The 15950-nt window shown below is 39.1% G+C and overlaps 1 protein-coding gene across 2 annotated transcripts in view; it reads left to right on the top strand.

Annotated features, from left to right (window-relative positions):
* The window catches only part of cdh13 (cadherin 13, H-cadherin (heart)), a 334841-nt gene that overhangs the window by 67666 nt on the left and 251225 nt on the right, over window positions 1–15950 (top strand). The gene's annotated exons all lie outside the window — the stretch shown is intronic.

The raw sequence follows: 15950 nt of genomic DNA, 5'->3' as shown, positions 1-15950 counted from the left end.
TTGTGTAATATTACTTTAGGTACATAAACAGCAAGGCTGTACAAAAAGTATATCAATGTTTTTCATGCAGTAGTTATTTCTTTTAGTTGAAGGCCTTTAAAAAAAAAAAAAAAAAAAAAACTTATGAACTTTGGCAAAAATGCACTTTCTGGAGGAATCATTGGTTTTCAGATGCAGTGTGTCTAAGGTCAGTGATTTGCGGACCTTTTGAAATGGTCAGTTAGTGACTAGAACGGTCCCCCCCCCAGATGAATTGCCATAATCCAGTTTAATTTCTGTGCCCATGGACAGAATGCCATAGTAACCAACATAACAATGCATTAGCACTAACAAAGGTTGTCCTTAGAAAACCTGAACAATTTTCAGATAGTGTAGAACCACAATGATCCAATGTGTTTGCACTTGACCTATTTAAAACATGCAAATTATACTTGTTCATTTTGGGTGCATCATTAGTTCATGTATGGAACCTTCCATGTGATAAACACAGAATGCCTCGGAGTGTAATACTCAGTTATGCAATGAAGCATCAAAACTGTCACACACAGTAGTCAGTGTCTTGACTTCAATCTTAAACAAAATAACTTCTTGAAATGCAAAGATCTTCCCAGTAAGAGATCCTAATCAGGTGATGTGGCTACAGAATGGCTACAGAAACTCCTGAAATAATGGACAGATGTCATGTGTGGGTGGAAAGAAACAATGTCTGGCTTGCTGTCCTCAGGTAAACCACAGTAACCCTGTTAGGAATGGGGCCAGGTTTGCTGCTCTGGATGGAAGCTCCTTCTGTTCATGAGAAACAATGGGTGCGGTTCAGGAACCACCATTATGAAGAAAACATTGACTGTGTAAAGGGTCTGCTATGGTGCCAGATTTTTCATATCTTTCCTGGAACCCTTTTTTGTTTAGTGCTTGACACATCAGGCCTTATTGATTTTCTAATTAGATTTCTTTCTTTGCTGCAGAAATTACTGTAAGTCATTCATACCTTTCACCCTTTGTATGGAATTGAGACCCACCATGATTTTTCATAAGCTAGAAACCCAAAACCCAGAAGTAAAGCCACTGTGTGAATGTACTGCTTAGAATACCGTGGGTTTCATTCAGTTATGATGTAGGTTCTATAGGAGCCCAGCTAACTGTGTGACTTAAGGTTGCCTGTGCGAGGAATACAGCTTCTATGCCTGCAAAGACATCTCTATTTAATCCTGTTTGTCAAATATGGGTTTTATTATTGTGATTCAATACAACAATATCTCAATTTCCATTTAGTTTCCTTCAGTTTTATTTATGAGATGTCGCAGCTCCCCCCCAGCATGCTGCCACTTCAGGAAGGAAGCACAATGGACACTAAATCAGATTTATCGCATACATAGAGTGGGCCTGACCCACGGTACGAGTCGGAGCGCCGAAGGTGACAATTCCTTTGCTGCAGAATTGATGGCTCTTCAGTTTGTTCTCTGGAATTGGTTAGATTCCATTCAGTGACACCAGGGTGAAACGGAGTTAAGGACATAGACAGCTACATTTTGTGTTTAAATATCTATAAAGGCCAATGCACTGGAACTCTGAAAACACCAGGTCCACTGTTATTCCTGATCATTCACAGATATCTGTGTGAATTCTTTTAGAATTTAAACTGGAATTTGAATGCAGTGTGTGTTTTTTGTAATTTTTTTCATATTACAAGAGATGTGTAAGTTCTTTTCTTCCCTCTGGAGAAATAAGCTCTAACAATCTTTAGGACCATATGGGGGGGGGGGGGGGGGGGAATCTGCACCTGTGTTTATCCGAATAAAGTACATTTTTATAAAAGGAAGAGAATTGAATTCTCATAGAAGGATTCATTTGTCTCTATTTCATTTTGTTGCTTACCTGTTCTAAAGTTATATACGAAGTTACAAAAATGTAAATTGAGTTAGGAGTTATTTTGTATAAGCGGTAGGGCCACAAGGGGAGCATCAGGATGGTGAATAAAATTCAAAGGCAGATGTAAAATCTTTGTGATGAAGGGGTCATTTACATATTGTCTTTTGAACTGCCAATTTTGGTCTGTTGGCAATGGCTGCAACATCAGATGAAGGCCTGTCTGCTCACAGGAATGAGCTCCTATGTTAGATGTGGTCTTCCTCCTTGTCTGCAGAGCACTGGAAAAAGCAGTCATCTAACTCCAGCTAGTGGACGGAGGGGTTGTCGATATTGCCTTTTGAACATTCAAAAACAAAGTTCAGGATAGTCAAGAGACGGACTGCATCCCTCTATGACAGGGTCACGTTATCCCCCAGTGCTCATGCCGGTGTCTTCCTTGACATGGAACACATGAAGAAAGCAAAGAAAAAGCAGTGGGAATTTTGTGGTGTCGGGTGGCAGCTGACGGTCCTGCTTCCGAACTTGCATTGTGATCCAAGAGCAGGTTGAGCAGCTTTTTATGGTCTACAGAGAGTGTCCATGGCACATTTTTGATGGAAAGAACTCCTTTCTCCTGGAACACCTTGGGTCAGCAGCAGTGGTGTTGCAGGGCTCTGGGCAGGTCTTGTGGAAACACGGAGAATCCCACTCTACTGCAAACACTCACCACCTATAGTTTGCACTCAGCAGTTATGATTAATGAATTCTAAACAGTTATCTACAGCATTTAATTACCCATATTCTTGCATTGTATAACTACTAAACCATGATATTTTTCTGTCAGTATTTTATCATGCTTAATATGTGAAATTAGTTGAAAGCGAAACATAATGTAGTAATCATACATATTAATATATTCTTATGATGTGTATAAAGGGATTTTCAAGTGACGAAGACACTTCTGGTGGAGGCCATCAGAATGGAAACCCTGTGATAAGTGGAGACCACCTGTATTTGGAGACCTGCTCCTCTCGTGCCTCAGGTGCAGATGTTACTCACTATATATATTGCTTAATTCTCCACAACTTTCCCCCTGCTCATGAGTGATACCATGTGCACCTGAGCATCTCTGCGGTGTATGTTTTGTCAGACTAACCACTTCACCTGTCACAGGAAGTGGCAGCACTATGATCCCTTGGGGTTTAAGTGATCCTCACAGTACGTGGACATGACAATTTTCCGTGTGGTCCTCAGTAGAGAGAGGAACAAAGTGCGGACAATGATTAAGCAGAGAAACCTTTTGAAGAAACATAAGCTGCAGTGCATATCGTGATTGATTTTCTGGTCTGGGCTTTTTTATTTTAATTTGGCCATTAAAGTTTGGCCTGTGGTATGGAGACAGGCCAAGCCCTGGCACTGGTCCAGAGTGAAACATCCTTTTTCTCTCCAGGAGGTGTTGGAGAGGTCAGCAGGGGGTTTTCAGATGAGAGCCCCCTCAGATGGAGTGATGCTCACCAGATGGTGTAAAGGTTCTACAAAATTATCATTCCTGAATGATGACCTTATTGGACTTGACATTATCCCCAATCTATTTGTATGTATTGATTAAATGCAAAATTACTAAATTCAAAGTGAATCTTGTTCATCTGCTATGTCCACTTTTCATCTGCTGGAGCTGATCTCACCTCAGCAGGACTGCAGTTCCAAGGAAAAGTATGGATTATCATGGAAAATTATGGAATATGTTTACTAAGACCAGTGGAAACATTTTTTGTTCTTTGAAGAGGGGTTGTTTTTGCCTTGAGTCAGGTACTCTCTCTGAATTACTTCATATTTTATATCTAGCTGTATAAAAGCAACTGGGCTAGTAAAATGGAACTGATAGTGCTTTTGAAACAGTGTACCTGAGAGTCATCTTTGAAATACAAGTGTGTCTTGCCTTGTTGGAAGATTGTAGCTACTTAGCAGATTTACCAAAAAAGCATACAAAAGGATCCTAGAATGGCATTAATATTGTTCATCACCACTCCATTTCCTAATTATCTCCATGCTTTATATGGAATTGGAGAACTCGTGCTTTGTTTTCTAAACATCCTCATTGTTTCAAGGACAACTGCAGTAGAAAACAGAAAAAATAATCTGGAGACCATTTGTGCCTTGGTAAATATGTAATAGTGTATCATTGCAATGTGGTGTCCATTGTGTTTTTGTGAATCTAGAACATTATTATGGTATTATAAAATGACTTAATGGTTTTACTGAGCAGAAACCCCTTTCTACTTGGATGTTTCGCCAAATTAAAAACAGAAAATGGTAACACCAGCATTTTATTGAAGTCCGTTTTGCTGTATTTGTTCCTTAGTTCAGTATTTAATGTTGCAAGACCAATTGATTAGATATACTATTACAGCGACGTAACATTTGTGCTGTATCTCAGGAAGTTCTACAAACAATCTGTAGGTGTGATGGCAAGTCATTCATGCCCTGAGGCAGGAAAACAACCGCAGACCATTATGCTGCCACCATGATGCTTGACTGCTTGTAGGAGGGTCTTACTGCAGTCATGAACACTGGAGCACAGTGGAATTATGAGCACTGGCTTCAGCTGGGATAAGAGGTCTCTGATATTCTCTGGATATTGTGGACAGCCAGTCCAGCATGGATTGACTACTGGTATACTTTTATAGTTTGCTAACTATGACTTTGAATTTGGTTCACTTGAAGTCCAGAGCCTTCGAAATAGCTGTGCAATTCTTTCTGGACTGGTAGACTTCAAAAGGTTTTCTCAAGAGGACTTCTGGAATTTCTCATGCACAGCATAATGTATCTTTGTTTTGAACCTACAATATGCTTATGACCTATTTAAGAACCTGTTTTTGAGAGATGAGAGGGTTTAATTTCATTTAAAATTTATATTGGGAAGGTCTGGCCCAAATGAAGCCCATTTATTTTAAAACCAAATCATTTAAATAGCTAAGTGTAATTACTTCAGTTTAACTTTTGAATCAGTCACATTTTCACTCGATCTTTGCACATTTGCTTAGCTCAAACACCAAAACAATGAAAGTGTAATACATTTTTCTTTCCTTGGGGTCTTTACTCTTAATTCATGTTGTACTAGAATGAACACAAAACCTCATGATGATTTGCTTTTTTTACACAATTTTTTTTCCTGTACTCTTCTAACCTGTTTTGAGTTTCCTTCAACATATTTTTGGTTGTTTTTCCACTTGATATTTAAATTCCATATAGTCTTTAGATTTTAAAGAATGCATGTTAGGTGAAGGTTTGCCGTAATGGTTTGGTTGAATAAAGATATTTGGCTTTGAATCCTTAAACATGTTAAACACAAGATTTCAAGCTCATGCACATCCTGCAGTTCTGTGGCATCAAGTTGTAAATGCATCGGGGTCCTTGAGTGCTGTTTCTGTGTGAATTATGAAGCTGTTCAATATTTATTTGTTGTTGGGACAAATGCATATCATCTTTACTCCCTCCTTCATGCCAGGAAATTTAAATGGCTTTCTTGTTGTGGTGAACATAACTTTTAAGACATATTTGTGAAGCAAAATATAGGTGGTATACACATTGCAGATGTTGCATCTTCTGATTATTCTGTTGCCCTACAACTGAATTGCAAGAAATTCCTAGTAAAATATTCTAGTGAATGCTTGAGAAGTATTCTAATTGTACCGCATTACATTAGCCAAAATAATTGCATCAGAATATTATTGGATGTAAATAACCTTAAAATTCCATAAAATTAATTGTAAAGGATCAGTGCTGGAAAGGAGGGTAACAAGCAATTAGCACTGATCAATGACTAATGACCTAAGTACAGCCAAAGGAGAAATATCCATTATCTGATAATTATAAGTCAACAACGTCGAAAGCAGAGTACTTTGTAAAGCCTTTGACACCCTGGGGTTCTCTTGTGATTTGCCCCTCGTGTCATGCAATTTATGGTGTTGCAAGGGCTTTCAAAGAAACTATGCCACAAATTCAGTGAAGGAACTTAACTACCTTGCAGAATGTGGGGATTTTTTCCATTTTGTTAGTGTTGTACTGTCTTTTGTAGTTTCTGTAGTATTTCTCTGCTGTGCAACAGTTCTGTATGAACATGAGTATTTCCAAATGGAGAGAGGGGAGAAAAAATTGTAGCCTTAGCCTTCGAGGTAGGTAAAATGAGTTTTAGTTTGTTGGCATTTTCAACATGAAGACTAATACAACTGCTACATATGTATGCCACTGTATTTCACCTAAACATGCTTTACCCAAACTTGTAATCTGAGATACTGTTCTGACGTTTTGGGTTAAAGTAAATACAGTGCACCACCTCTGAAAGCATGGATTTGGTGGAGTTTTTTTTTTTTTTTGGGGGTGTACTGCTCAGCCTATGCTAATATGCTTTATTAATACATTTAAAATGCATTAACCCTTCCACGCCATCGGGGGGGTAATACATTGTATGATCTGATCCCTCTCGTAAGAGTTAGTTTGGTAATCAGCAGTTACAGAAAAGTTAAGTGATCCTGTCATCTGTGAAATTGCATGGCAAAGGGCTAGCAGATTTAACAAATACAGCAGTTTTAACATCAGAACAGATTATATGGCACAGTGCTTTGCTTTTTTTATGCTACATTTTCTCAGCAGCATAGTATCACATTACCAAATGCATTAAAAATGCTGTATGTGATGTCAGTCCTAAAACACATTTATCAGTTTTCTGTTACGTATGCTTTCATTTCCTTAAAGTGTGTAACACTGTCTGAAACTGACTTTTTTTTTTTTTTTTTTTTTTTTTTTTTTTTTAAAAAAGAGAATATGTAGATTACTTCCATTTGTTATACATAGTGAAATCATTGATTCCAGGGCAGAAATTCCTATTTTCCATGAGGTGTCTTTTTGTTTTGCCTTTCTGTATGCGTTTTTTTCTTTACCATGTTCACCCTTATACTGTCGGTTTTTTCAGTTGCTGCTGTGCACACTTAGTAATTCAGATGCCGAGTAAAGTATGAGATATACAAAATATGGGTATCATGTTGAGACCTGTATTTATCATTTATTGATGACCAAGGAGTTGTACTTTGCAGCTCCTGAGATTTTTCAACTTTTTAAAAAAAAAAAAAAAAAAAAAAGCCTTTTCCATGAAGTGGTATTCTCTTAACGTACCATGTCAAATGGATGTGGTGGACTGACCGGTGTTGCCAGAATTCTCCCCATCCTCCAGCTTCGTCAGAGCAAGGTGGCACAGCAGACAGTGCTGGAACTGTGTTGCGATGGCTGGTGAGAGTGGCCCTTGGAGAGGGAATGGACAGCAAGCGGGTGCACAGTGGAGATCCATAAATGTCTGACTGTGAATTGTGATGAATGCGCTCCTGCAATGGTGGAGAGCAGGTCAGCCGTCGGGATAAATAATTGCAAGCTTTCGAGATAAATCACCTTCATGTTTCAATGTTTCTGTGGCATTATAAGTAGCCCCCAGTTCAACCATTGTTGACCTACAAAAACTGCTTCTCACCTTGGCAAGATAATGGGGGGGAAGGGAACAGAGTGGGAAAAGTTTTGAAGTTTTGAGACTTGTTTTGAGGCACTATTTTCTGGATGAATTTAATTGTGGTTAAGTGAGGCATGTACTGTCTCCTCTTTGCATCAATTTGAAAAGATGTAATAACATAAGGAGCTGAAATGTAATATTGGATGTATAAGCTGCCTTGCACAGTCAGCTAAATAATGTATTTGGTCCATTCTGTCTTGCAGCACTCTTTAAGAGCACTGCAGATTTTGTAATAAACTAACCCTAGTGATTTTAGCAGCCTTAACATGTCGGACTAGAGAACCATGTGTTCAATAAAAAGTTTAGCACTTTTTAAATGCTAATTGTGCAATTAAGTATTATCGAGTGTGGTCCTCCAGGAATTAAATTTGAGCTCCTAGGAGTTGCTGATTGTGTTGAGGGTGGTGATAGAAATGCCCATCATATTTACTATTGTCTGAATATCATCTTAACAGACAGGTGTGGTGATGGCTGCAATAATCAGTAACATGAATTTCTTCCCATGCAGATACATTGTATGCAAGAGGACATCAGGCTTCACACAGCTGTATTACCTGCAGAACGGTTTCACAACCAGTCCCGACTTGCTTGTTAGTTCAGTGATTGTTAACGTAGTTTAATTTCCAGTTCTTGTGGATACAGGTGTGTGATTGCATGTTACAGGCATGACCTTTCAATTCTGAGTCTGGAAAAGGTGCTATGTGATCTTATTGCACATGTTTGTCTGGGATGCAGGAAACTGAGACACTATTGGCAGCTGACCTTCAGGCCAAGGCAGGTTGGAGACCTACAGACGTGATGAGATGAGGCAAAAATATCGTCTCAACACTGGTGAAATGGATAAACATCCCTTAAAGAGGTTCAGTGACCATCATCCGATAACTCCTGACTCTCAGCAAGCATTCTAATCTTCTTTTCAAACTCTTGGTTTGTAAGAAGTGAACTCTAAACATTTTCCAGCTAATGCAGCTATTGTGGCAAATGCATTTTTTCCATAATTTAATACCTAAACAGGCTTTTTTTAAAAAAAAAAATCAATTGTTTCTTCCACCCATGCAGTGCATTGACTTTATTATATTTATTTACCAAGCTGTGATGGGGTCAGGAGATACAGTACCCATTGAATGAATTTGAAGTGCACTGGCAATACATTCCTAAATGATCCTTGGGCAATGGGGAAAAAATGTCACCCCTGTCCATACACCTTAGTCTGTGTTCTGTGTACACGCACTGACTATTGTATGGAAGGAATCCATATTCTGTATTATATACCTGTATACATACAAGTACAGATATGACACAGACCGTGTGTTCTTTTAAAGGTAGTTTTTCCATCTAATGGCTAGTGGACAGTACAGTAAACTGTATTGTGTTTAAAAGTATTTACAAGTTGGCAAAATTCTATTTGAGGCTTTGGTTTAGTTAAGGGAGATGCCAGAAAATCCTATGAATAAAATGCTTAAGAAGGCAACCATTAGATTTAAAGGGGGGAAAAAAGAAAAAGCTTTTAGTATTAAACACTTGCTGATTCTTTTTATGAGGAAAGAACTTGATGGTGATTAGATCAAATAAGTTAATGCCTACTGAAAGCGCACACGTTTTATTCTGAATTGATGTTTGTTCATATAAAATTGACACTAATGATTTTTGCTTGCAAGCTGTGTATTCTGAACAGATATGCAAAGATGGGTATTTTCGTGGTGTTAGCTAGCAGTAAGGTGCCGCTTAGGACAGTATGTTAAAGCCACAAATATGGCATTTGCTGCGCACAGATGCGTATAGGCATTTGGCAGACCATTTGGTTTGAATCCCGAAGGGTTACCTTGGTCTAATCAGTTAGGTTAAGGATCACGCTAATGCTCCCTTGAAGTCACGTCAGCACTTAAGTGTAGTCTTGAATGTATTGACCAAAGGGGTGTCCCTAATACTAGGCTCTTCTACAGGTGAGGGATCCTAACTGGAAGCTTTACGACAAACAGTCAAAACTTCTTGGTTTTAATTTTTTTTTCTAGAATTGCGAAATAGCCTACTTCACATGACAGAAAAGAGCCTCCTGGCTTTACTTGGATATCAGAAGTCATTATAAATGCAGCTTTATCCCTAATGGTGGGTTTTAAAGAGAAAACGATTGAAGTCTCCACACTAAACCCTGTACTTCTTCATTTACTCCATTATAGTAGTTGGAAATCTGCACGTAATGCCAAGAGTTGTTTAGATGAAGCAAAACGAAAGTATATTCAGTCAATGTAGGAAATAGGCTGACTATATTAATTACCTCTTTCTTTCAATCTGTGTATTGTCTGAGTCATTCTATTAATCTGATTTACTCTGTCAATGACTGATGCATCACTCATGTTTCACTTTACATCTACTGTTATAACATCACTTTTCTTTGATTTGTCTACCCACCACTCTTTAATCTAGTGAACATTAACCTGCTCTGCCTCCTTATTTTGTAATTGGTTTCATGTTTCCCATCCACTATTTAACATGGAGGGGGGGAAAAAAAATCAAAAGCCGATGACATTGTCACTCACCTGCGGGTAGATATATAATTCCATGATGTATCATCCTGCAAAATTTTAAAATCCAAAAAAAACACATTCAGCATTTTTAGCTTCGTTTCATACAAACCATAAAAATTCATTTCTGCAGCTTCTTGTTATCTTACCAACAGTGCACTTTGTTTTAGATGGTAGAGATGAGTGCCCATTTGTTTTGATAATATCAAGCATTAACACCTGATACATTCCCCCCCGATTTACTCCAGCCGACTGAATTGATCATCCACTGATGTCATGATGGGTAGTGTCTGCTGTCAGGTAACGGGGGACTAACAGAAGCTTCATATTTTTGATCGACTGCACATCATGTGTTCAGACATGCCCTTAATTACATTAAAATTACTGCATAGTATACACACACATTTTCAGAACCGCTTGTCCCTTACGGGGTCACGGGGAACCGGAGCCTTCCCGGCAACACAGGGCGTAAGGCCAGAGGGGGAGGGGACGCACCCAGGACGGGATGCCAGTCCACTGCAAGGCACCCCAAGCGGGACTCGAACCCCAGACCCACCGGAGAGCAGGACTGTGGTCCAACCCACTGCGCCCCTTCTGCATAGTATAGACATTTTATATTTTCTATCCCCGAAGACCACCTTAGGGTTTGACAGGTCTCATGTGGACATCCCCCATGTTCTTCATAGTTCAGATTTAAGTCTGACTACAAAGAAGTGTAATTGCTTCCCCCCCCCCCTTTTTTTTTTTTTTTTTTTTTTTTAAATTTAAAAGTTGTCCCAGGTTGTAACATGCCTGAACTATTGTGCTTCATGATATATAGGGAATGAGTTGGTGTAGCATGGAAATACACTGCCTCCTCAATTTATGAATTCAGCTTGCACCAGAAGGTTTTTTTTTTTTTTAACATTTTATTCAATTTTACCATTAAGTTGCTATCAAAACTATGTACAACATTCCTTCATTAATTCACTGATTAGGGTCTGTCAACACCTCATATAAAGCAATTAAAAAAAAAAAAAATTCTAACACTTCCATTTATCAATCCAATATCAATAGCTCCTCTAGTGCAGGGTTCTGTGGTCTGGAGTCAATCCCAGAACCAAAGGAGGCTGGAGGTAATGCTGTTATTTTTAAACAATGTACATGAAAATTATTAATTACTGAAGATCAAATTTGTGTTCACAGTTGTTTGTGATTGACACATTTGTCAGCTGCATATCCATTTAGTCAGCTTCTGGCCACTAAACTTTACATTAATAAACCAATTGTATTTTCAAAATGTTAGATACAGTTATGAATTTCTAGGACATTAAATTCAAGCTGCATTTAAACGTCTTTGTAAATGACTGAGACTACCTAATACCTCAAAGTTGTATTTAGCGCAAAATTGAGACATCTTATAAAAATAGGCAACATTCCTCATCAAAAGTACTGAACATTAGACATGAGCTGCGATCACTGTGGAACGAAGGTATTGCCGCACACCTACTCTGTTTGGGAACGGTTTATTACCAACAAATGGCTTGCTACAGAAAAGCAAATGAAACGATAAGGAAAACGCAATTAAAAATAAAACCAGCAAACATTTGTATCTTCAGAAATTTGTAACTCTATAACATGGGATGGTGGCACAGTCAGTAATGTTGCTGTCTCATAGTGCCTGGATGTTGAGAGGATGTGGATTCAATCACTGTTCAGTCTGTGCGGAGTTTGCATGTTCTCCTCGAGTCCACGTGGGTTTCCTTCGGGTGCTCTGGTTTCCCACAGTCCAAAGACATTCTGCTCAGGTTCACCCATAGTGTGTGAGTGACAGAGAGAGTGTGTTCCACTGATGTGTGGAAGAGTGACTCAGTGTAAGTAGTGTATCTAGCAGTGTAAGTCACCTTGGTGAATAAGGTGTGTGGGCTGATAACACTACATAGTGTTTGTTGAAAGTTGCTTTGGAGAAGAGTGTCTGCTAAATAACTTGCCAATGTACATTTTTAACCATGCTACAAATGACTCCTTTCGAAGTCATTTGTAACTCACCAGTACTCAAGAATAAGTTCTTTTATAGAGATGTTCAGATTTTTCATATATTTTCAGGCTTTACTGTAACCTTGTAGTGTGAGCAAGAATGTATTTATAGCAAAATTGTCAAACTAAAGACATTTTATGACTTTGTTTGCAGCACTAATGAAAAGCATGAAGTTATTCACAGTTTCTCCCTCTGCCAGTGATCTTGTAAATATTTGCCTGTTTGGGGAGTCACGTGGCTTTGTGAATGAAGGCCTGGGAAGTTCAATCTGTTTCTATTTGCAGTCATCCAAGGTTGACTGCCATGCACTGTCCACACTGTGCATATATCACTGCAGTTGCGTTGCTATGGTGAACCATGATTCTGATGCATTGGCAAGGCTGAAGCCATGATTATACAGAGTAAAAGCTGTACCCAGGAGGTCTACAACATGGCTAACCCTCAAGTGAGGGATCTTCAAAGCTTTACTTTTCAGTTGCCTTCCTTCTGTTTCATCTGACCCTTTCTTAGCTTTAAAGGCCTTATCTTTGTAGTTCTGGAGGTTCAGCTAGGCTGGTATTTAAGGGCTTGACATGTAGTTCTTATAGATTGTTTTAAAGCTCTTAGAAGTATCAGTAGAGGATAATTCTGGGAATTTACATGTGAAACTGGAGGTGCAATGTGTAGGTTTGCGGCTGTTGCAATTTTTCAACAAAGCCAGCATGCTATGGAGTTGTGGCTAGACTGCCATTAGTAGATAATATAAATTATGTACAATCTAAAGTGGTTATTTTTTATTCTGGCTTAAGGTATGAGTGGAGTTTTCACTGGGTTGTCTGGGTGGAGAACATATTCATTCATCTTCACTCTCTTCAACTCAAATGGCCAACAGATGATGGAGCTGTAAATGTGCAGGACCTGTATGCAGCCCAGATGTGCTGGCGCAAATGAAAGCTGGGATGCAGAAAAGAGCGATCCGCACAAGTGCTGGCAACTGGGTGTTGCTGTCTAAAGACCCCCCCCCCCCCCCCCCCCAGTGACACTTTCTCTTTGTTCTCATAGGATGTTATTCCACATTGATTCACCTCTCAAGCTGACATTTATGCTTGGACTTGCCAAGTAGAATTCACCTCCCTGGGGCTTCATCAAAATACCCCATCCCTTTGTTACATTCAGGTCCTGTCACACCTTGTACACCACCTCTGCAACAGGACAAAACTTTGTCTGAAGTGGGCATGTATATTAATCAAGGAAAATTCAAGAAACCCAGCACACATCACCACTGAAGGATGGTCAAGCTGTCTGCAATGGTTTCACACTGGGTGGGAGTACCAAGGGAGGTGGTACTGGAAGCATGCAGCTGGTGTATTTTATAGGTCATGACCTTTGGAGACTGGGGCTTCATCTGAGCTGTGGCTAATCCTCTCTGTCAGATCAGTTTGATTAAATCTAATTCATTTAGTGCTTCACTAGCACAACACGACTGTATTGTCAAATACGTGGCAGGAATATAAACAAGGATCGACCACCTTCCAATAAAGTTAATTTTTTTACTCACTATGATTGATTATAGTTCTCAGACTAATACTTAAGAAGTCTCATGCAGAGCAGAAGTACAAGCTGAGTAGAATCTCTTGATCAAACTCTAGGAACATTTATAATGCCAGTAATTAGAAATTGAGGAAGCATGTTTCCATGAATGCATTTGCAGTTTTAGTGCTCTTTGGGTTACGTTTCTCTTGCTCATTTGCTTGATCTCACTGTTACTTGCTGCATTATAAAGGCAGCAGGTTTTCCTGCTGAGTGCACATTGCCCTCAACCAATTCCTACCATGTTCTGCTGCAGTAAACTGGTAGTAGAAAATCCTCTCTGCTTTTGCTCTCTGCTCTTATTAATCTTGAAGAGAACCTCAAACTTTTCAGCAAAGCTTGCAGTCAGGCATTTGTAAGTCGGTTATGTTATGAATTAGTTGGAAAAATGAACTTGCTATAGACTGTGTTCTCTATGGATCAGTTTTTCATATTTTTTAGCAAAAAAAACAGCCTTATTCATTTTCAGAGATGATGTTAGCCATTTCTCCTACTGTCAGAACATAAAAAAAAAAAAAAAAAAACAGAACTCTAAGTCTGGATTATATGCTTTTGTACGGTTATACATAATGGTTTCATAGCATGCTGTTCTGGCAGTCATGCAAAGAATAGGCAACATAAACTTGCTGTTTTTAGGTACAGTGATATCCTTGCTTGGTGTATTTACTGTATTTGTGCTAATTTGTCCAGACTGATAGCTCTTGGACTGTAGTCATATCAAACCCCACCTCTGGACAAATAATGTTCTGTCTGTAGGTCCCTTCTATTTGTTTAATCTCTGTAGGGAAGAGACTGTCCTCCAAACTTCCACCTCATTTCTGCACTATGCTTTCTGAAATTTCAGGGCTGGGATTTTATTTATTTGCATGGATATTTTTTAACTTTTCTTCCCAAGTGTTGCAGATTGGTTGAGAGCTGCATCTACCACATTGTTCATGTAGATATCTGTCTTTGGGTCTCTTTCCCTTCTGTTAAATAATGTCCAAATGGCTTTATTGCCATCACAAATATGCTCTGTCAATCCCATTCTCTCTCCCTTCTGTGTGTTTCACCCTGTTGCTGTTGCTCACACAACACAATATTGTTCTTGTTGGTACCAGCGCTAAAGAAGATAAATTGAATTTAAACAAATTTATTCCTTGCTTTATCAGTTTTAATGGGGGGGGAGTCGGGTCTTTGTTCATCCAAGGCTGCAGGAAGAACACACGTTCCATTACTCTAATCTCCATAGCTTTGTCTGATCGGCAGAAATCATGCTGAGTGAGGCATTACTACCTCATAATGTCTCCGCCATACCAACGACTTGAGTCAACGTTATAGAGCCGTCTAGTAAAACAATCTCTCCTAGATTTTCTGAAGGAAAACTAAAATTTGATCCTTGGCTTAGGTGTAGATGCAGGGAAGAGGGAGAGGTGGAGGTTTTGTAGGATGGGTGGCTGGGGGGGACAGGTATGATGACATCCTACCACCAGATTCCAGAGGTGTATGAATAAAAATGGCAAGTGTGGATTACAATCTAAATTGAAATGTTAATTGAATTTGAGGAACAAGAATGAAGGCAGAATTACTGAAGCAAGCAGATATGTTATCAGCAATATTACAGTCACATCACCCTATTGTGGTCGCCACATATTGATGGGTTTTGCTTTTTGATTAATGCAGTTTAGGCAATTACAAGAAGGACTTGTCCCTTCAGTGGACATTAACTAATCAATGAAATTACCCTTTAGAAAATGAGCCATACATAGTGTACAGTGTACCTTCTGTGGCCACCAGGCACCCCAGTATCCAGAACCCAGTATCGCGTGATAATTTTCATGTGGTGGAGAGAGCTCCCTCTTTCCTTCAGCATTGCTGAAGTATTCAGAACATGGAATGGTCTCAATACATTTTTTTGGACCCACTGTTCTCCTGAAAATGAGCTCCAGCTGAGTAAATGAACTGTTTTTCAAAAACAAATGTCTGCAGCTGTATCTTTTCATTAGTTAGTGAGATGCACTTTGAGTTGTATGTTTGTTTGGCGTTTACTTCTCTATTTACTGTGGTTTTTCCGCCTTTATTTTTGGCTTGAGTGACAAGGACTCTGGCATATTTTCATCACCAGCTACCTATTAGTTTTTTCTCCTATTCTTCTATGTGTGTTTTCATTGATAATCACATTTGTTTTGTGTTCTGGATGGCAGCAGTGAGTGAACATTCTTCTGGGATGGGTTTACTGTCCTTCAAAGTCTTCAGCTGCTGAATAAAGCCTTTGAGGCCCGCTCTGTCTGCCTGTTCATACTTGGTGGTTCGTCCTTCTTTGCCTGTTACAGTATGAGCCATGTGGCTGTTAAAACACCAGCGATTATCTCAATTCTAAATGGACGCAGCCTCTGCTCACAGAATGGGCGCTGACCCCAAATTGGTGTAACTAATGTGGAGCGAACTGCATTTACTG

This window comes from Scleropages formosus, chromosome 7, assembly GCF_900964775.1.
Source record: "Scleropages formosus chromosome 7, fSclFor1.1, whole genome shotgun sequence".
NCBI classification, from domain to species: domain Eukaryota; kingdom Metazoa; phylum Chordata; class Actinopteri; order Osteoglossiformes; family Osteoglossidae; genus Scleropages; species Scleropages formosus.
Note: the sequence above shows the minus strand (reverse complement) of the source record. Positions and strands in the feature narration are given on the sequence as shown.